The sequence below is a fragment of the Eucalyptus grandis genome, chromosome 6 (assembly GCF_016545825.1).
Source record: "Eucalyptus grandis isolate ANBG69807.140 chromosome 6, ASM1654582v1, whole genome shotgun sequence".
In the NCBI taxonomy this organism is placed as follows: Eukaryota; Viridiplantae; Streptophyta; class Magnoliopsida; order Myrtales; family Myrtaceae; genus Eucalyptus; species Eucalyptus grandis.
In genome coordinates, this window is record NC_052617.1 from 33,939,170 (window position 1) to 33,962,633 (window position 23,464).

General features: G+C 37.4%; 1 pseudogene; it reads right to left on the minus strand.

Annotated features, from left to right (window-relative positions):
* Positions 1 to 18,522: 18,522 nt before the first annotated feature.
* Positions 18,523 to 21,528, minus strand: LOC104451816 (annotated as a pseudogene).
* Between the last annotated feature and the right edge of the window lie 1,936 nt (positions 21,529 to 23,464).

Here is a 23,464-nt window from a genome sequence, read left to right on the forward strand (position 1 = left end):
TATCTCCCCCTCAATTGAGCCATGTAGCCATTGTTGGGGTTAATCAATCTTGCATCTTGTGAACTCGCCGCATACCAGTGCCATATATTAATTTCTCAAAAGTTGATGCTGGTAATGATTTGGTAAAAAGTTTTGCAAAATTATTTATGGATCGAATTTATTTAACATCAATTTATCGACTTTCTTAGAGTTCATGAGTATAGAAAAATTTCAGCGAGATATGCTTGGTCTTATCACCTTTGATATACCCTCCCCTGATTTGTGCAACACAAGCAACATTATCTTCATAAATTATAGTGGGAGAATTTGTAACTGCTACTAAGCAACAAAAATTATGAATATGTGTTATAACGAATCTTAAACAAATACACTATCTTCCAATTTCATATAAAGCAATAATCTCAGAGTGGTTAGAAGATGTAACTACTAGCGATTGCTTCATAGAACGCCAAGAATTAGGGGTGCCGTTATAACAAAATAAATACCCGGTTTGAAAGTGAGCCTTATGTGGATCAGATCTATATCCAGCATCAGCATATCCAACTAAACCAGAGTTAGTGGAATCCTTGGAATAATATAATCCCAAATCTATGGTTCCTCGGAGATAACGGAAAATATGTTTAACTCCATTCCGTGTCTCCAAGTTGGCTCGAACTAAAACGTGCCAATAAATTTACCGCAAAAAGCGATATCTGGTCTCGTACATTGTGCCAAGTATATCAAAGCCCCAATTGCATTGAGATATGGTATTTCAGGACCAAGTATCTCTTCATTTGATTCTCTAGAACGAAATGGGTCCTTTTAGGGATCTAGAGACCTTACAACCATAGGGGTGCTCAATGGGTGAGCTTTGTCCATGTTGAAGCGTTTAAGCAATCTTTCAACGTACGTTGATTGATGAATGATTATTCCATTTGCTTTATACTCAAGCTTTAGACCAAGACAAAGTTCGGTTTTATCAAAATCTTTAACTTCAAACTCTATTTTCAAATACTCAGCAGTTTTAGCTAACTCTTCTAGAGTTCCAATTATATTTATATCGTCAACATAAACTGCTACAATAGCAAATCCGGTTTCTGATTTCTTAATAAACACGCATGGGCATATAGGATCATTCTTGTACCTTTCATTAATTAGATACTCACTTAGGCGTTGATAACACATGCGACCGGATTACTTTAAACGATACAAGAATCTTTGCAATTTTATTGAGAATAAATTGCGGGGAGTGCATGCTTCAGGCATTTTGAATCCCTCGGGAATTTTCATATAAATATCAAAGTCTAATGAGCCATATAAATATGCCGTCACAACATCCATAAGACGCATTTCCAATCTTTCAAAGATTGCTAGGCTAATGAAAAAACGAAATGTAATCATATCCATCACAGGTGAATATGTCTCATTATAATCAATCCTAGGTCTCTGGGAGAATCCTTGGGCAACGAGTCGGGCTTTATACCTGACAACCTCGTTTTTCTCATTTCGTTTTCGGATAAATACCCATTTATATCCAACGGGCTTTACATTATCGGGGATACGAGTTACAGGTCCAAAAACCTATCTTTTAGTTAGGGAAGTTAATTCAACTTTAATTGCTTCCTCCCACTTAGGCCAATCTTGCCTTTGATGACATTCAATAATAGATTGCAGCTCACAATCATCATCCATAATTTTATGAGCAACTGAGAATGCAAAAGGATCATCAATGATGATTTCATTTCGATCCCAAATTTCATTACAATATGTAATGGAATTCTCGGCATTCCCGGGGCTAGTGTTCCTTTCATGGGTTTGTGCCTCTTCAGGGGCAATAGGCTCTTTGGGAGCAAGCATAACACCAGACTCTTTTAGAGCGGATTCCTAATTCTTTCCCCTTTGTTTTTAAGGAATAATATCTTTTGATCCTATCGGTCTACCACACTTCAAATGCGCAAGTAGACGTGCAAATATAACATTGCACGTAGATAATTGGCAAACATGGGACCATCTCCAGGATGCGTCTACTAATACCATAAAATATCGAAATGGTCCACTTGGTGGTTGTATTGGTCCATAAATATCACCATGAATTCTTTGCAAGAATAAAGGAGATTCAATATTAACTTTTGTTATAGATGGTTTGATAATGAGCTTTCCTTGTGAGCAAACCTCACAATTATAATATTTGAACAACAATACATTTATATCCTTTAAATGGTGCCCTTTTGTATTTTGAATTATCCTATGCATCATTCAAGCGCCAAGATGACCAAGGCGATCATGCCACAATCCAAAATTGATCAGGGCTTACCAATCTCCAGGATGTAGTGGCGTAGGTTTCAACAGCCTTAATCATGACATAATACAAACCTATTGAAGAAGCTTCTAGCTTCTCATGGATGGTCTTCAGGCCCATCTTATAATAGGAAATACAAATATATTTTTTATCTTGCTCATAAATAGTCTCAATATGGTACCCATTACGGCGTACATCTTTGAAACTAAGCAGTTTCCTTTTGGATATAATGCTTAGAAACGCATTCTCAATATGCAAGATGGTGCTATTTGGCAAAATAATTGTGGCATTCCCAAGACCATCAATAATCAGAACAGGACCTGATATTGTATGGATTTGTGCCTTCCACAATGTCATACTCGAGAAAAAGTGTCTATTAAGAAATAAAGTATGTGTTGTTGCACTATCAAACAAACAAACATCTTCATTTTTCTCGGTATTTTCCATTTGCATTTATATTGACAACTTCAGGTGTCAAGTATCATAAAAGTTGCATATTAGTTATATAGTCGAATAAAATTTAAAAATAAATATTATATGAGGTTCATAAGCATTTCATAACCATATTAAAAAGCAATAAAAAGTAATACATTTAAAGCGAAACAACATAAAATTCGAAGTTCAAATTATCATCTACCAATCTGATGCCTCATTAAAGTACTCAGATGTCCTCAAAGAAATCAGAGACATCTAATGATGCATTTGCTACTTCAGGAGCAAGAGGAGTCCCACCAACGGAGATATTATTGGCCTCAATAGTGGTTATGGCAGTAGAGTTGATTTCAATAGCATGAGATTCACCACACTTGCCTTTATTCTTTAAAGATGCCTGGTATTTATCAACAAAATATTTTGGCGTACGACAGGTACGTGACCAATGCCCAGTCATGCCACAGCGATGACAAATACTTTCATTAATCATATTCTTTGGCTTCTTTTCTTTGCCATGATTCAAGCAAAAGTTTGATTTCTTATGGCAGTTAAATTTCTTGTCATCCCTTCTAAAATTATATTCTTGCCTGCGCTTATAGCCCTTAAAATGGCCAGTATTTTTCTCAAAGTTAGTATGTGCTTCAAGCAATACTTTTAAACCAGCAGGTCTAAGATCATGATTTTTGAGTAGCAATTCATTAGTTTGCTCGGCAGTAAAAAGCACAGAAATTAATTCAGAGTATGTGGCAAACTAACACTGCCGGTATTGCTATTGCAATACAATATTTGAAGCATGGAAGATGGAGAAAGTTTTCTCTAACAATTCCGCATCAGCGAGTTTGATACCGCATAACTCAAGCCGAGAAATGATATCAAATAAAGCGGAATTATAGTCAGACACTGATTTAAAATCTTGCAGTCTAAGATTTTGCCAATCATATTGTGCTTGAGGGAGGATAACCGTCTTGGAATGATCATACATATCCTTCAACCTCCTTCACAAGATATGAGGGTCTCGAATGGATAAATATTGAGTCTACAGGCTCTCATGCAAATGACAGAGAAAAAAAATCAACGCATTTGCTTTATCCTTTTCGTTTGAGGTTCCATCCTCTGTAATTGTATTACGAAACCTTGCCCTTGGAGGTACATTTCCATGTCAATGCACCAGGATAAATAATTCTTTCCACTCACTTCCAAGATGTGGAATTTGGGCTTTTCAATATTTGCCATAATCCTTATAAAAATAAATCCTTAAATTAATTAAAATGATTTCCAAATATCCACCACTACTTCAGGAGCAGAGGATACTTTTAGATTTGAAATTTAGCTTCGGGCCAAGAAAAATAAAAATGAAGAATTGATAGTAGAATATGAAGTATAAGTTGATTAATAAAAAGAATACCCACATTGTAAAAATTACTTACTCAGTTGGTAGATCTTCGTGCTGATAACGTGTTGTAAAATATTTGCAAATATATAATAGATAAGAGATTGAGAAGAGAAAGCAAGTGAACATCGGAAATAGTAGAGAAAGCAAGAGGAGAGAGTTTTATTTCTAATATCTCACTGTTGTTCTGTTATGATTGTTGTACATCAAAACTAAACTCTTATTTATAGGAGAACAATAATGTACTTATCATTAATATCAATGTATCGAATGATACATGTACTGGATAGGGGAGATGAATGTTTATTGTATATGGAGATGTACTTAGAATATATGATACAAATATATCATAATAAGTACATTAGATAAGATGAATATAATGAATATACATTCATGTATTCCATAACATTCATAAATTTACCTAACCTCTAACCCTTCAAATTATGATTATTAAAGTTCCAACACTTTTCAAACTTATAATAGAACTTCGAGTTGCAGACCCCTGGAATGCCATAACTTTGCAGAAATGGACACTTAAGTGCCATAACTTACGAAAGGTACACTTAAGAGCCAAAATCGGAGTAAAGTGAGACACTTGAGTACCAATTCGGCCAAAATCCAACCAAAATTGCATACATGGCATTTTTCCGACGACGCGAGTGCAAAACGACGTCATTTTGCATGCCGACGTGGCCAAATAATACAAAAATGGCGTCGTTTTAGGCTGACGTGATAAAAAAATATAAAAACTAATTAAATTAAATTTAGTTAAAATATTAAAAAATAATAACTTTAATATTAAAAATTTAAAAAAAAAAAAAAAAAAGGGGGCCCTCGGCCGCCCCCCCCCCGCCGTTATTGGGAAGGGCCGGCAACAGGGGGGAGGCTCGGCCGAGGGTCGGTGGCCCTTGCCCGGCCGGGCCAAGGGCCGCCACTCGCCGGGCGACCCCCTGGGCGGTGGAGTGACGAGGGTCGCGGTGAGGGCCCACGGCCCCCGCCTGAGCCAACGAGGATCGGCGGCCCTCGCCGGATCCGGGTGAGGGCTCGCGACCCTCACCCAGATCTGGGTCACCGCTGGTCGCCCGGTCGCCGGCCCGGCTAGGGCCCTACGACCCTCACCCGGATCTGGGGTAGCCGGGCCGGCGACCCCAACCGAGCCTCCCCTTCATTGCCGCCCCTTCCCAACGACGGCGAGGAGCCCTCACCGCCTCCCCCCTCCCCCATTTTTTTGTTTTTAATTTTTTTTAAAATTTTTGTAATATTAAAATTATTATTTTTAAATATTTTAACTAAATTTAGTTTTTTTTTATCACGTTAGCCTAAAATGACGCCGTTTTTGTATTATTTGGCCACGTCGGATGCAAAATGGCATCGTTTTGCACTCGTTTCACCGAAAAAATGCCACGTATGTAATTTGGCCGGATTTTGGCCGGAGTAGCACTTAAGGGCGTGCATGACAACCATTCTCGTTTCAAATAGTTTCGGAACAGAAATAGATTTTTCTATTTCTATTTCAATAAAAGTTTCTAAGCAAAAATAACCGTTTGATAACGACACAAAATTTCTACTCTAAAAATAGAAATTCGTTTGATAACGACACAAAATTTCTTCCTTTCGGACGGCGGCGACGACCAACGACCTTTAATATAAAAAATAAAAATAAAAATGATTTAGTAACAAAAAATAATGAATAAAATAAAATAAAATAAAATAAATCAAAAAATAAAATAAAAATATCCTCAAAATTAAATTTATTTTATTTATTCTATTTTACTTTATTTTTTTAATAAATTTATTTTTAAATGAATAAAAATAAAAAATAAAAAAATTATTTGGCAAAACACTCAAGGAAAATAAAAATAAATTTAATAAATTTATATTTATTTATCATAAATAAATCATTTTAAATGAATTTAATAAATTTATTTTTAATAAAATGAGGAGAGGCGGAGGAGGAGGAGGAGGAGGCGAGACGTAGAAGAGATAAGGGAGGACTTACCGAAATTAGGGTTTAGTGAGAGAAATTATTTCTGATTTCTCCTCCAGAAATCAGAAGTAGAAAATTTTAGCTTCTGATTTCTCTTCTAAACCTATTTCTGGAATAGAAATCTATTCCAGAAATAGAAAAACTGAATAGGTTTATCAAACGGATTTCTCTTCCGGAAACAGGTCTAGAACAGAAAAACTATTTCTGGAACATAAATTTTGGGTTGTCATGCACCCCTAAGTGATTTGTTTTTATTTGATTGTGGCACTTAAGTGTACCTTTCGTAAGTTATGGCACTTAAGTGTCCCTTTGTGCAAAGTTATGGCACTTGAGGTGTACTTTTCTCTAGAAACTTCATAGTCTTTGGCAAGTTCAATCTTTCTTGTTTCACAAAATCATTTTACAAACTTGAAAGAGAAAAGAAAATCCATTGCCGAACCAATCGCCAAGTATCAAAAGAGTTCCTTCTTTTAAATAAATAAAAAAATGTTGCAAGGGAAAAAGGAGAAAATGAAAAGAAGAAGAAGAAGAAGAAGATAGAGAGAGAGTGGCCTTCGTTATAATCATGTATTTTATCAACAGAAATTTGTTTCGTACATAAAGTTAATTTATGTAATGTGGTCTTGAAGAAAATTGATACAAAAAAATAGAAAAAAAAAAAAGCGGATGCTTGAATCGTGGTAACATGCTTTCATCTCTAGTGTTCTTAGACTCCTATTTCCTAATCATCGTTGAAATCAATTTCTAGTGTAATCTAGAATATTTCTAAGGGTGATGTGGGAAATGTATACTATTGTTGAGTATTTTTGTAATTAAAGCAAGAAGTAGGTAGATGGGAATATTGAATTTTCACCATTAGATTAAGGAAAGATACAGGATTGTAATTAGAGAAGTACTTGCATATGTAAATGGGTCCGCTCTCCTCATTTGTATCATCTTAGCAATAGAAATTTAGTGCTTCTCTCGAAGAGTTTCTCTCTTGTGATGAGAAAGGCTGACTTGAGAATAAATTTCTAAGGCCCACACTAAGGCTGCGTTCGTTTCACGGAAAATAACTTCCAGGAAAATATTTTCCGGATTTTCCGGTGTTCGTTTCACGGAAAATCAACTACTCAAGGAAAATATTTTCCATCAACAGTAAAATTTACATGCAAAGCTGAGGAAAATGTTTTCCACTTCTGAAAAGTGGAAAACATTTTCTACAACTTCCTCTGCCTTTTTTTTTCTTTCTTTTCTTTTCATTTTTCTTCCTTAGCTTGGCCGGTGGCCGGCCCTACAGCAGCCAGCGACCGGCGACCGGCGACTGGGGGCGGAGCTCGGCCTCACCCGAGATCCGGCGAGCCGGGCGGGGCTCGGGCCTCGCCCAAGCTCGCCAGAGGTCCGGGCGAGCCGCGAGCTCGCCGAATCGGCGGCGGAGCTCGAGCTCGCCTTGATCGGGAGCCCGAGCTCCACCGCCAGATCCGGCGAGCTCGCGGCTCGCCAAACCTTTGGCGAGCTCGGGCGAGGCCCGAGCCCCGCCCAGCTCGCCGGATCTGGCAACCGGATCTTGGTCGGCTCGCCATCGTCAGGCGTGCGGCGGCGGAGAAAGGAGGAAGGAGGAGGAAGAAGGAGGAGGAAGGAGGAAGGAGAAGGAAAAGAAAAGGAAAAAAAATTAAGAAAAAAGAAAAAGAAAGAAATTAGTTAACGAACGGTGGAAAATGTTTTCCACTCAAAATTTAAGTATTAGCCGAACACCGGAAAATATAGCCATATTCTTGGAAAATGACTTCCGGGAAAATGTTTTCCGGAGATGGTACATTTTCCGTGAAACGAACGCAGCCTAAAAGTCCTTATCAATCGCTCTTAAACCGAAAAAGCTTGGGAAAACATTGAAGCAAACAATTGAAACTACACAAGAGCATGAAAAGTGTGGAACGCTATCTCGGGAAAGATATATCACAATAGTTTTAACACATGCATGAACAAAGGCTACCTCGTCAGAGAAGATCTATCGTGTAAAGTGATAATAACATCAGTAATCGACTCGTAACCGCCCATAGAAATACAAATTGTCAGGAAGAGGAAGAAGACAAACATGAAGCTACCCTCGGAGAAGATTAAGACAAAAAAGAGATGTAGAGTGTTACCTTAGAAAAGATACTTTAAGGTTTTAACATATACGTTGGAGAGAAGATTCGAACAAAAATGAGATGTAGAACTTTCTTGGGGATGATATTTTGAAGCTTTAACACATGGTTGAACAAATTATATACCTCGTTGAAAAAGATCCGGATAAAAAGATATCTATGTTGGAGAAAATATTTCACAATTTTAATATAGATACCTCATCGAAGAAGGGTCGAGTAAAAGAAAACTGAAGAATGCAACCTCGGTGTTCTTCCCTGGGTCATATGCAGTTGTTTTGAATGATGTGCCATGATTATGTGTTTTTGTTTTGTCCCATTTGCAATCATTCTTGTCTTTTTTGCAATTTAATTTATGATTTTAGTTGAAGCTATACAAGTGATCATAAATGAGTGTTACCGATTTTTTGCAGAATTATCCTCACCAATAGTTCCCTTATGCATTTGCTCTTTAACTTTGTTATACTTTCCCCCCAATAATTCACGCACGATCTGCAATTGCATCTTTGTCCTAGTTATTTCCTCAAATCCTCATTGAAATATATTTCTATCATGCATAGCCTAAAACTCAATTGGCTAAGAATTCAATTCAGTTTGACTGGTAAACCAAAGTCCCTCACAAGTAACAAGAAAATGCTAAGAAGAAGTTTGAAAGTTGAAATCAGACAAAAACAATATCACTTGCCTATACCCAAATTTTAGACTTGAGATGTTATAGATAAGGGAAGTGATATTATCATAACCAAGAAGTATACTTCTACAACTTTTTCGGAGTCTCTAATTTGAATAGACTATTTTGCCTTGAGCCTCATAAACATACTCCATTAAGATTCTTGAAAATTATGAAGACTTGAATACCCAGTGCCAAATTGAGTAAGTAGTTAAAGAAATTTAAAATTACTTTTTGATTTTTACATTTGTTGTATCTACCATGTTCCATTTTTCAATTTTTGATTAATTGACCTTGTCGTAACATAAAAGCAACAGCATCAATCCATCAGAATATTTCTATTTCATCACTCATTTTTAAAAGAAAAAACGCCCCATGTTTTTTTAATTTCCATTTAATTTAAAAATTATTTATTCAAAATGAATTATAGAATATAAGCATCCATAATGTTTTCATTTAATTTAATCATAAATCAAGTGAATATCTTTATTATTGCTATTTATTCACATAACTAAAATAAGCCATTCTTTAAGCTATAAGTAATGTGTTTTACGAAGGATATATACTTAAAATTTTCCATTTTTCCATTCAAATCTATATGAAATTTCATTCAAATGGTGTTTATATATATATATATTTTTGTATTATGTATTTTTCCCATAACTAAGAATGTATGACACATTATCGAATAAACAATACTTAAAACTAAAAACAAACTTTTGGGTGATAAAATAAGTTTGTAATTTGTTTTATCGTCAACTTTAACTTACTAAGATACATATATGTCTAAGTTTTGCAACAACAAAGGTTATTATAACTATTAAACTTGAGGGAAATTTATTTCAATATATTAGGTACCCTTTATTTGTATAATAGAGTGATACTTTGAATTGATATTCTGTTTATAAATTAGGTGTTTTTTTTTCTTTTTCTTTTAACCTTAGTAAATACATTGCACAAAATATTTATTTTTACTTCACGCTTGCCTTATACGATCACACAACCAAATTAAAAAAAAAGCACCAAAATCGAAGAAAAAAGCAGAATTTCATGTATGTCCTACGTGATCTGATGGCTGAGAGACAACTCTATCGATAGACAAAAAAGAGAGATATAAAACTTAAAATAGCTTTACTAAACAGCATGACAGTGATAGGAGCAGAAAAATATTAAATTGTCAGGGACTTTTCAAAGCCTTGGAACCATAAAGTGACTTATATCTACTAGTTGATCAAGTGTGAATTGAGATATCTAGAATTCCATTGGTAATGGCTTTATCTACAATAACAACATCAAGAGAAAATCGATGAGCATTTTGAACTAATGAATGCACAAACCCTAGTTTGGCAAATTTGCAATCTCCAGTTTCATCGTGCATCCAGTGTCCCCACATCACGCTCTCATAAGGGGTTTACTCATCACAACAGGTGTGAAATGCTAACCGTACAAGGTTATTCTTCAATATTAATAAAGAAGAAGTGATTGGTCCAAGGTGATTGACAAAAAAGATTTGTCTAAGTCACAAGCTAGGAATGACCTTTCCAAATTGAAGCGGTGGGGCAACACTCTCCCCATCATGAGTTACCACCGTTGATTCTCTAACGCTAACGATGATATTTAGCTTCTAATTCCTCCTCCTCCTTTTTCTTTTCAAGTTTTGGTGAATTGATTTTAGGAAAAAATCCAAATAAAGGCATGAAGTACTCTTATTTTCTCAAATAAAGATTTAAAGTGGACATTATTTCAAATGAGGGCCCGAAGTACCCTTATTTTCTCAAATGAGAGACTGAAGTGCTCTTATTTTCTCAAATAAGGGCTTGAAATACATATATCGCCTTTCAAAGAAATGCCTGCAATTTCATCTTTTAATTTTTAAAAATTTTCTTTTTCTCTTTCTTTTTTTCTTTTTTTCTAAAAAGTGAAAAAAAAAACTAAAAAAAGAAAAAAAGAAAACATAGGCGGGAGGGCCGCTTGTGGCTGCTTCCCCATTGCTGGTGCAACAAAGGCAAAGGCCGATAGGGTCGCCGGCACTTGGAGGCGAGGGTCGCCTAGCCCTCCCTAGAGACGGGAGAGGGCGGCAACCCTCTCCTAGATGCTGGTGAGGGCCACCTGCCCTCATCGTGTCAGGCAAGGGTCGCCGACTATTGCGTAAGCCTGGTGGCCCTCGCCCAACACCATCTTTAGGGACGCTGAACAGAGGTCGCCCGAGGGTTGCCCTTGCCAACCTCGGGCAAGGGACAACTCAAGCGAGGGCGACCCTCATCCGACCTCGGCAAGGGTCACCCTCTTAGGATTTAGTGAGGGACACCCTTGCGACTCAAGTGAGGGCAACCCTCGCCCTCGCCAATCTAGGCGAAGGTTGCCCTCGTTGGATCTAGTGAAGGATGCCTTCACCCAAGTGAGGTGAGGGTTGCCTTTACCCTACATCGATGAGGGCGACCTCTGTTGGCTATCGACGGCCATGTCTAGAGAAGGGAAAAGAAAAAGGACTGAAAAAATAAAAATATAGTTACAATTTTTTTTAGCGAAATACCCCTTCTCCGATGATCAGAAAATTTTATTAGAAAATAATGGAAGGGGAAGAAATAATTAATTAATTAATTTAAAAAGAGAGAGGAAAATAAAATAAATTAGGCAAGAGTTTCAAGAGAGATATTTACCGTCTTTATTTGTATGATTTTTTATTCATTTATATTAATTTGTCGTTTATACTAAACAACATATGTGATATAATGTGAATATATCTAACTTCATTATTGCAATCACCAAACAGTGAATATGATATAGCAAAATCTTTAGATTTCATATCATATCCTTTCGGTCATATTCTAGTTAGAAAATCATTTTCTTGTTTTACAAAATCATTTTACAAACTTCAAAAAGAAAAGAAAAACCATTACCAAACCAATCACCAAGAATCAAAAGAGTTTCTTCTTTTAAATAAGTAAAAAAAAAAAAAAATGTAGCAAGGGAAAAAGGAAAAAATGAAAAAAAAAATGGAAAGATAGAGAGAGAGTGGCCTTCTTTTGCAATCATGTATTTTATCAACAAAAATTTATCTCATACATAATGTAATGTGGTCTTCAAGAAAATTGATAGGAAAAAAAAAGTGGATGCTTGAATCATGGTAATATGTTTTCATCTCTAGTGTTCTTAGACTTCTACTTCCTAACCATTGTTGAAGTCAATTTCTAGTGTAATCTAGAATATATCTAAGGGTGATGTGGGAAATGTATACTATTATAGTATTATTGTAATTAATGCAAGAAGTAGGTACACGGGAAGATTGAATTTTCACCATTAGATCAAGGAGAGATGCACGATTGTAATTAAAGAAGTACTTGTATATATAGAAGTCATCTCTCCCTCATTTGTATTATCTCAATACTAGAATTGCAATGCTTCTCTCTAAGAGTTTCTTTCTTGTGATGAGAAAGGCTGTTTTGAGAATAAATTGCTAAGGCCACACACTAAAAGTCATTATCAATTGCTCTTACATCAAAAAAGCTCCTCAGTGGGAAAACATTGAAGCAAACAATTGAAAACTACACAAGAGCATAAAACATATGGAACCTATCTTGGAGACGATAGATCACAACAGTCTTAACACATGCTTGAACAAAGGCTGCCTTGTTAAAAAAAATATCTATTGTGTGAAGCGGTAACATCATCAGTAATTAACTTGTAACCGCCCATAGAAATGAAAATTCTCAGGAAGAGGAAGAAGATGAAGTAGCTTAAAGACAAACATAAGCTACTCTCGGAGAAGATTCAGACAAAAAAGAAATGTAGAGTGCTTTCTCAAAAAATATACTTTAAGGTTTTAACAAATACGTCGAAACACAACTTGCCGGAGAAGATTGGAACAAAAAAAGAGATGTAAAACTTTCTCGGGGAAGATATTTTGAAGCTTTAACACATGGTCAAACAAATTATATACCCCGTCAAAAAAGATTGAGATAAAAAGATGTCTCCGTTGGAGCAAATATTTCACAATTTTAACATAGATACCTCGTCAAAGAAAAGTCAAGTAAAAAGAAAATGCAGAACGCAACCTCAGCAATCTTCATTTTGGTCATATGTAGCTGTTTTGAATGATGTGTCATGATTATGTGCTTTTGTTTTATCCAATTTGCAATTATTCTTGTCCTTATTGCAATTTTCTACTTTTTGTTCTTGTCTTGAAGTTTCTTCATCTCCTTCCTCTTCTTCTTCTAACTATTTGAATTAGATTAACTGTGCAACTGTGGGTTTTGATGATGCATCTGTGACAAACTTACTATCTATTAGTTTGACCATCAAAAATTCTAAATTGGCGTATTTATGACAAACTTATTTTCTGTTAGTTTCCATTAAAATTTACCATAAAAAATTTCAAACTGATACATTTTTTTTTTTTTTTTTGTAACCAGGAACCCCACACGCCGACAGCTGCGTAAGTAAACCACAGGGAGGCACGTAGGAAACCACCACCCACGTAACCCGGGTATGTCGCCAATGATCCGCCTGCCTCCCTGCAACTTGCGTTGCAGGGGCTTCGAACTCCAGACCTCCAGCGTAGAAGTCATGGAGCCTACCAGCGGAGCCACCACGGCGGGTGGTTTCAAACTGATACATTTGTAATAAACTTTCTATATGTTAGTTTATGTTAAATTTTACCGTCAAATTATTGAGTTTGAGAACATATGACAATTAACGAGTATATTAATTTGAGATGTTTCTCTATATTTGTCCCAAGTACTAGCTTGTAGTTCTTTATAGTATTAATCCAATTTAACTAAAATTAACGAACAGTAAATTTATTACAGATGTATCGATTTTAAATTTTTTCGTGGTATTAACCCTTTTAATTATTTATTTCCTTCATGCGTTGTAATAACTGTAGGCCTTCTAAATGCCTTTGAATGTTTGCTTAGGAAAATATATCTAGTCAATATGTTAGGCTAGCGAGTAAGATTTTATTTTGAAGTTCTATTCTGATTTACTGTAAAATCATAACTTACTGTTATGTTTTCACCTATTAAATGCAACAATATATAGTAATTTTATTCCTTGCACGATAATATTCGGCGAGTACATTTAAAATATCCTATATACTCTTCGAATTGGCGATTTGCCATGTAGTGACTCTTTAGGATGGGGCTTATTTTAACACTCAAAACCTTTGTCTATCTTGCACTCTCCTATTTCCATATCACTTGGTTCCCCAATTCGGAGGAATAAATTTAGTCAGCTCCTCTATCATGACTCTGCTTCTTGCACTCATTCCTTGTCCTAATTGATCAAGCAAGTGATAAAAATCGTAGCTAAGCTTCATGTAAGTAATTTAGAAATTTTCTCAAGTAGTCACAACTTATCAATCTCTCAATATGTCACTTTAGTGAAATAAGTTGGATGTTGCTATTCATTGATGAAAAGACTTGATACTATTCAACCATTTATTTCAAGTGAAAAATATTTCACTTGAAATAATTAGACAATGAAAAAAGATTTATCATCAACAACAATTTATGTCTAAATATTTTCGTAAAAGATGAAAATATTTTTCGTTCACTCATTTTTGTAAGTGATACAAGTAATCTTTTTAAAGATAACTTTTTCGAATTATTCATTTTTTGAGAAACAAACATATCTAATCATTTCATTTCTCTAATGAATCATACTAAATTCAATTTTCTTTAGAAATATTAGCAAACGCGGCCTTGTGTTGGAAATTGTCATTTGAAAAATTAAACAAATCAAATCACTACGAAATACTTGAATTTTTAAATAATGGAAGCAAATTATTGGTAAAACTACCAATCAAAAGAAATAGTATATGAAGAGCCATAAAATATTCTATGATCTTAAATTATGTGCGAATATTTGTGTAGGGTAAAAAATATTCAAACGTGTGAGAGATAAAATAAGATTATTAACTTGCCATTAATCCAAGGATATGAAATCTTGAAATTAAGTAATAGGAAATTATTGAGAAACAAAAAAAAAAATCCAATAACGTTGTTTTCTTTTAACTTCATATTTCAAACTCAAACTAATCAAGAGTTTTTACATCTAAACTTTTCTTCATAGAACTCTCATATAAATTACTATACAAAAAGTCAGTTGGTTGTTGTTGCATTATTGAAGTCATATCATTTTGTTTGCAATAATATTATAAGCTATGACTTATTTTCAAATTAATGCATTGATTTAACTTCCGTTAATAAGGTTACTTTTTTCATAAATTTTAATCTAACATAAGTCCTATCCTAGCCCTTAGTTTTTTTCCTGGAAATTAAAGTCACCATTACTTATTAAGAAGTCGAAATTATAATCCCTTTGAACTTTTTTTAGGTCTCCTCTCCGTCCTCTTCTTTTTCCTCACTTGCTTCCGCAGCGACAGCTAAACATTGGCAAAAGGTTAATGGAATGGCACGCGGTACCTGGAACTGTAGTGGGCCGAGCCGGTCCAACACAGACAATGACCGGCCTGGCCCGACACAATCATGGAGCAAAATAAGCAAAATATGATTAAGGATCCGTTCGTTTTGCGGAAAATATCATGTTTCGGAAAATATTTTCCTAGAAGTCATTTTCCGAAAATGACTCTATTTTCCTGTTCGGCCAAAACTTAAAATTTGAGTGGAAAATATTTTTCACCGTTCGTTAGCTCATTTAATTGTTTGGGAAAAATTATTAAAAATTGAATTGTAATATTTTTAATTGACCAAAAAATTAATTTATTTTTTATATTTTTTTAAAAAATGAACTTTTAATTATTTATATTTTAAAAAATCGAAATTTTTATTTTATTCTTATTATTTTTTCTTTCTTTTCTTTTTTCTTTTTCTTTTTCTTTTTCTTTTTCTTTTCTTTTTCTTTTCTTTTTCTTTTCTTTTTTTCTTTTTATTTTCCTTCCTCCTTCCTCCTCCTTCCGCCGCCGACGCCTCCTTCCTCGCTTCGACGATGGCCGGCCGCCCGCGCCGACCAAGACCTCGTGGCCGATCCGACGAGCTCAAGGCTCGACCGATCTCGCCCGAGCCCCGCCTAGCTCGCCAAATCCGACGAGCCGCGAGCTCCGCCTCACCCGATTTGGTGAGGCCCGATCTCGGCTTTGCCGACGGGCTAAGCGAGCCTCGCCGGCCGGGGCGAGACCGGCGAGGTCACCGAACGCCGCCGTGGCCGATCGCCGGCACCGCCAAAGAAGAAGATGAAAAGGAAAAAAAGAAAATAAAATAAAAGAAATTAAAAACTCAATTTAAGAAAAAAGAAAAATAAAGCATAAAAATAAAACGAAAATGTATTAATAAAAAGAAGTAAGAGGGAAGAAGTCATGGAAAACGTTTTCCTCACTTTAAAGGTTGTTTTTTCAATGATGGAAAACATTTTCCTTGACTAGTTCATTTTCCGTGAAACGAACACCGGAAAATCCGAAAACATTTTCCCGAAAGTCATTTTCCGCGAAATAAACAGACCCTAAATTTCAGGTGTTTCGACAAAAAAGAAAACATCTGCTATATTATCGTCGACATTTCACTTACCAAAATTTTTCTGTGAGAAACTCTAAACACGCACCACTAGAGTTCATCTTCTATTTCATGCAAACATATAATCCCATGCTTGTGTTCAAACAGTTTGTGTTTTTTTTTTTTTTTAATCTCTTTAATCAATCTTCATTACCATTTTTTATTTGAATACTGTACTCACTTTTTCGATTTCCAAAGCTTGGAATAACATGCCAAACTAGAAAAAAAAAAAATGGTTTCTATTGATTATTATGCTTCTATCTACCTATTTAATGTTAGAAGATATTAATTGCAATCCGCCCTTCCTGTCTTTTGGACTTTACTAATACAAAAGTTCGCCGGAGTGCAAGCATAGTTGTAAAATCTCAAGTGTTAGGTGACTAAGTCCAACGTTTGGGTATAGGCAGGTAATATGACTCGAAAATTTTCTTTAGGTATTCTTTTTTTCTTTTCTTTTTTTCCTCTAGATTTCAACTTGTTAAGCTTTTCCATCGCCTTTGTCTTCGTCTTCTAATTGCTCACTCGCACGGGTGTTTGGTTTACTAGTCATTTAATACAAACTCCTTCCTCTATTCGACAAATATTTTATTCGAAGCTAAGTTCATCTGCCGTTAGAAAATTTTAACTAAAGAACTTCATAGAACCTATATTACATGTTTTCTTTCCAAATAGTATCAAGAAAAAAAAATTTCTACCTCTGTCGAAAAAATTAATTAGATTTATACGGACATTTTAACTAATTTTGAAATTTATGTGTTATCTCTATCTAGAGAATGGTCGCCTAAGCTATTAGGCAAATGGAATTTTGAGCTGTAGATAATAGTGGAAACATATTTGAGTTAGGATTTCAGGAAATAACTAAAGTAAAGATGCAATTGCAGATTCTACGTGAATTGTTGGGGCAAAAGCACAAGAAAGTTATGGAGCAAATGGAGAAAGGGACAACTAATGAGGATGATTCTGCAAAAGTTGATGAAGAGCTGCTTATGTGTGCCATCTGCTCGTTTCGTGTCATACAACTTTGCTTGTTTACTTGTTTACACCATCTAGGATTTTTATCATAATGAGAAATTAAAATGTAGTTCATAAGTTTACCTAATCTCTAACCCTTCGAATTATGATTATTAAATTTCCACACTTTTCAAACTTTTATTAGAAACTCCATAGTCTCTAGCAAGTTAAATCTTTCTTATTTCACAAAATCATTTTACAAACTTGAAAAAGAAAATAAAAACCATTATCGAACCCAGTCTCCAAGTGTCAAAAGAATTCCTTCTCTTAAAAAAAAAAAGATTTAGCAAGAGAAAAAAAGGAAAAAAAAAATTGAGAGAGAGAGAGAGAGGCCTTCTCTTGCAATAATGTATTTTATCAACGAAAATTTCTTTTGTACATAAAGTCAATTTATGTGATGTGGTCTTGAAGAAAATTGATGGAACCAAAAAGCGGATGCTTGAATCGTGGTAACATGTTTTCATCTCTGGTGTCCTTAAACTCCTATTTCCTGACCATTGTTGAAATCAATTTCTAGTGTAATCTAGAATATTTCTAAGGGTGATATGGGAAATGCATACTATTGTAGAGTATTTTTGTAATTAATGCAAGAAGTAGGCATATGGGAAGAACTTTGGGGCATATATTTGGTTCTCAAAATGGCCATCTCATTGGACATTTGCGAACTTATTGTGAAGTTGAGCTCCCAAGCGGCAAATTCTCTTTTAAGAAATATACTCCCTCTCTTTATTATGGCAGCATTCTCCTTACTTAGATTGGGTAATTGTTAGATTATCTCCAACAGGTCAACATCATACATACTTTTAGGGAAGGACACTTACATGCAAATTGACTAGCAAATTCAATACTTTAATCATCTAATGTAAATGACACTTTAGCATTAGATAGGCCACCAAGAGGTTTATTTTCTTTGTTGATAGGAGATCAGACAGGATCAACATTTATTAGGAGAGTAACAGTGTACCTCTAGAGCTTTGCCCTCATTAGAGAGAGAGAGAGAGAGAGAGAGAGAATGTTTGCAAATCCTTAGCAAGTAAATTAACCTCGCTAGCATAATCTATCTTCCCGGTCCTTATATGAAAATGTTTATTCTCAACAACTTAGCCCTCATTTGGAGCTACATTTATTGTGTCTTGAAGGGCTTGTATGTCTTGAGACTTTGGATCAGTCCCTGGACCGAACCAGCTGCCGCGACGAGCGATACAACCAGACAAGCCCAGCTCAGTATTTTCAGCCACGTCCACGTGAAGAAAAACTTGCGCATGTTCGTCCTTGCGATGTACATCTCCACCGGGAAGTACATGGTCAATGGCCAAAACGAGGCAGCTCCGATCAGTCCCAGGAAGTCATTGAAGAAGGGCAATATCATGGCTATGACGGCGGTCACGATGACATACACGGTCCTCCATATTAGCCTGAAGAGATTGATGTGGTAGATGCCGTAGCCTGGGATGTCGACCGGAATTTCCCTTGTTATGAGAGTGTTGTTAGGCCAGCGCTTGGAGCACCAGCTCTCGATGAATCCGAAGATGGGCTGAGAAAATACCTGCATGTTGAAGTTCATGTTTAAAACGCCAATAAATGTAAGTAGGATTATTTTTTAGGTCCCAGTACATAACTCAATCAGCCATAATAGCAAATCAGATTTACACAAGAGCTCACGCATTGTGATTGTTTCTTCGTAGTGTGTATCACGTAATACGCTAGATAATATAACTATGACATATATACTGCTACCTAAACTCAATCTAGCTCCATAGACTCAACCAATCACCAGATGCATCAATAGCGCGAACTTCCCAAAATGCAAAACCAATGCGTTCCTCAGATCTGTCAACCAAGCAGAGAAAAGAGATGTCGGCGGTGCCTAGGTCTGCCGGACTAATCAATCTAACTTCATGTCAAGGAAATATATAGTCTCTTCCGGCGATTGTTTTCCTTGTGTACCAAAAGAAGAGGAAAGAAGAAGATCTCTTTACCTGCAACTTTGGCGATGGAGAGTCCGACGCCAATAGAGGCGTAAGCGAAGGACATGACGGCGGCAACGATGGAGAGCCAAGAAAGCTTGTGGAAGTCCGGGATTTGGCTGAGCACGATTTGGATGCATGCGAATATGATCATGAACGGATAGTTCGATGTTTCGCCCACCGACTTCACTTTGTGCCCATTTTTGTGGAAGTAGTTCGACTTCGGGAGAATTACCAAAAAAGTCCTAAACCTATTGCAATTGTGCCAATTTAGTCTTAAATCTTTCTTTTTTTTTTTTTCCCAATTTAGTCCTAAATCTTTTATAATTGTGCCAATTCAGTCCTTCGGCCAAAATTGGCCGGCGGGGTGACGTGGTCGCCAACCGAGACAGCTGGCCGGCGAACAATTTTTTAATTTTTTTTCAATTTTATTTATTTATTTATTTTTACCTTCTTCTTGCTCTAGCGTCGGCCAAGGCGAGGGCCGGCGAGGTTGACCTCGCCGGCCACCGGCGAGGCTCACCCCGCCGGCCACCGGCGAAGGCGAGCCTCACCCAACGACGGCGAGGCTGCCGTCGCCTAGCCAAGGCGAGGCTCGGCCTCGCCCGGCCATGGTGAGGTCAAGCCTCGCCGGATCTGGTTACGGTCTTGCCGGTGGCTGGCGAGGTCGCCGTTGCCGGATTTGGCGAGGCTCGTCCTCACCATGGCTGGGCAACAACGGCCTTGCCATCCTCGCCTGCCACTGGCAAAGGCAAGGCTCGACCTCGCCATGGTTGGGTGAGGCCGAGACTCACCTTGCTGCTGGCCGGTCGGTCACCCGACCCTCACCTCGGCCGGCCCGGAAGGAAGAAGAAGGTAAAAAAAAAAAAAAAAAATTATATATATATATAAAAGATTCGAAAAGATTCGAAAAATTATTAAAAAATTGTTCGCCGGCTAGTTGTCTTCGGCCGGCGTCCACGTCAGCATCGGCTGGCCAATTTTGGCCGAAAAGACTGAATTGGCACAATTATAAAAGGTTTAAGACTAAATTGGCAAAAAAAAGAAAAAGTTTAGGACTGAATTGGCATAATTGCAATAGGTTTATAACTTTTTTGGTAATTCTCCCGTTCGACTTCTTCAGAGCGGAAAATTCATTATATTTTTGGAAAAATAGAGACAGAAAAAATATCCTTTGGTATAAATAATAAATCGAGCCCCATTTATATACTTACACCATGCTGATAGATGCTGTGATGGTGTAGCCAATTGTGATGCCGACGAGGTTCCCATATTGAGCCAATCCACATAGCTGAACCTTTCGACCTCCTAGAATAAAAATATTTGAAAGAAAGCTAATTAATTATAAGGAAAAATAACCAAAAAAGGGGGGATGTCAGTCATTGGTTCGTTCAATTGGCGAATTTAATGAAACCCTTTTGAATCATTTTAGAAAACTGAATTCAACATGGGGGTCTCTATCTCATGGAAAAGTGGGGTTTCTTTAGGAAATGACCAAATGATACTCGTAATTGACCAATCTCTTGGGAAAATCCACAATCCAACACGTTCATCTTCTTTTTTGGAAATGCATTACTAATTTCCGAAAATCTAATTGTTAAAAAGAAGGAGAAGAAGATGGAAAGAAAGGATTTTACCAACTTCTCTACTTACCTAAGTGGGCTCTCACCACGTCCATGTAAGTGTAGTTCCTCTCCCCAGTGATGGGGTCCGGCGACCGGTAGCAATCCGCGAGGAGGGTGGAGGAGAAGTAGGTGATGAAGAAGAAGGCTGCGAGGACTGGGCGATGGCCCATGCCAAAGACAGCACCCCGGACCCGATCACGGCCGTTATTATATGCGCGCTGGCCGTGACCACCGTGCCTTCACAAAAAAGGAACAAGAAAACCCAGAAGAGAAATTGATTGCGTGCAAGAAGAACGATGTTAAAAGAGTCGGAGCCATCGTCATGAAAACTGTCAAAGCTCACGTCAAACCAGATTCAAATGCATCAGAGGGCTAAGGAGCGATTCGTACGCAAGAAAACAAGCAACACAAATTCATTAAGATTCAGTTCCTACCGGCTCTTTTGACTCTGCCGTCGTCATCCAGGTTCTTCTGAACGCCACCGCTTCGAAAGGCTTCAGGATCTTGCTCCACATGCATGTTGCTCTTTGCCATCGTCTCTCTAGGACACGGCACTCAAAGTAATATAAACTAAGCGTTTGTGTGAAAAGCTTCTTTTGGCAAAAGGAGTAAGTGGCTTTCCGGGGAAATATAGTCAGTTCTGAGCTGCTTCAGAAACTTTGCTCTACAAAGGGGGGAAATGGAAGGAAGTACATAATTAGATTGCCGTAAATGAGCAGATATGAAACAACAGCGAGAGAGAGAGAGAGAGATGGAGCGCCCACCTAAGAGGGTATAGAGTTAAGAAAACTTGCAAGGTTGGACTTTGGAATTGAATGGGGTCTTCTCTTCCGCTTCTCCTTTCCTTCTTCCACTTTTGATGGTTATGCTTGTTAGACCATTGGTCCCCGCTTTATATGAGGCCTCGATCCATCCTCCATCAAACCCTGTTCATCAAAACCTATATGATCTCTTCTCGACGCTGCTTGAAGTCGGTTCGTAGCTATATCTTGCTGTTTGGCCCTTGGCGAAATCAGAAATTCCTCTCTCTCTCTCTCTCTCTCGATCGACAAGGGTAGAGATTGATTATTGGAATCAATCCCTTTTTGGTAGGTCAGAGTAAATGCCAAAGATGTTATTGGTAATATAAGGTTAAATCTTGTTTTCCTTCCTCTTGTGCCCTTTATGGAGTCCTCTCTCTTTCGTGCTTCCCATGTACCTACATTTAATTGCTTTTGACGTCCATTAAAATATATATATATATATATATATATATATATATATATATATATATATATATATATTTTTAGCGTCGTGTGTCATAAGCTATGCTTAATGAGCATGCCGTGTGTGTATACCTTGTACCTTTCTATGAACATTCCTTAATTGCTAGATACAAATAATTATAATTTGCATGCTCCTTTATCAATGGCACGTGATGTGTAATTAATGATTAGGACTCAGATAAATTAATACGAAAACTAAGTATTCACGAAAAAATATTAGGTGATTTGAGCACCCGTCAGATACCGAATCAATCAAGAAACGCCATGTGGACCCACGTGGAGTTGTGGGGCCGGCTGGTCAAAATTTTTTGTAAAAAAGAAAAGTAATCTTCTTTCTCTCTCATGCTAGTGTCATGGCCTAAAATAAAGCATGTCCAAGAGGTTCCTACGGGACGGGCGTGACACATCCGACCCTTGACTTATCCCGTCTACTAGGGTTTTCTCGAGTCTTCTAGAATACTTCTGGAAGCGGGCGGTAAAGTAATTGTACCCTTATATAATAAGTGCGGGTAACTGATAGTTGAGGAGATGCAATTTCCACCGTTAGATCTAAGTGAGATTTACGGATACGATTTGCTTTGTACTTATATATAAAGGGGTCTTCCCCTCCTTGTAAATCATCTTGAATACAAATCCAACGCGTCTTTCTAGAAGTCTCTCTACGATCGAGTGAGTGTTGAAAGGCTGGTCGAGTTGCCTCTGCGCGCGCTCTCTCTCCCAGAGTCTGCCCGCATTTAATACATTCTCTCTCCTCTTCTTCGTTTTTTCCTTTGGAGAAGAAAAGTCATTCCTCTCTCAAGCGATCGAAGGGCTTTCAAATTTTGAATGTCTGCTTTCGCTCCCATTTGTTACTCCTTTACTAGTTGTTGCTGCTTCGGCGTTCCTTCTCCGGCGCTCCGTCGTACGCTGCTCCGTCACTCGTCCCACCAAGCCGCTGCTGCTGCCAAGGATACCTCCATGGAGCTGGCGCTCGCACGGCCGCGCACCAGGCGGGCAGGCAGGTCGTCCATGTCTCGCCGAGGCCGGACGAGTCGAGAGCCTCCGGGGACGCGCTGGGGCTCACGGCCGGCGGGTCAAGTCCGTGGTGGGCAGGCCAAGGACCCTTTCGTCCAGCGAGCTCAGGGGCGCGGATTTCGTGCTCCTGGATTGTAGAGACGATGACCCGCGCGGCGCGTTAATGGAGGGGGAGAAGGAAAATGAACGAGAAA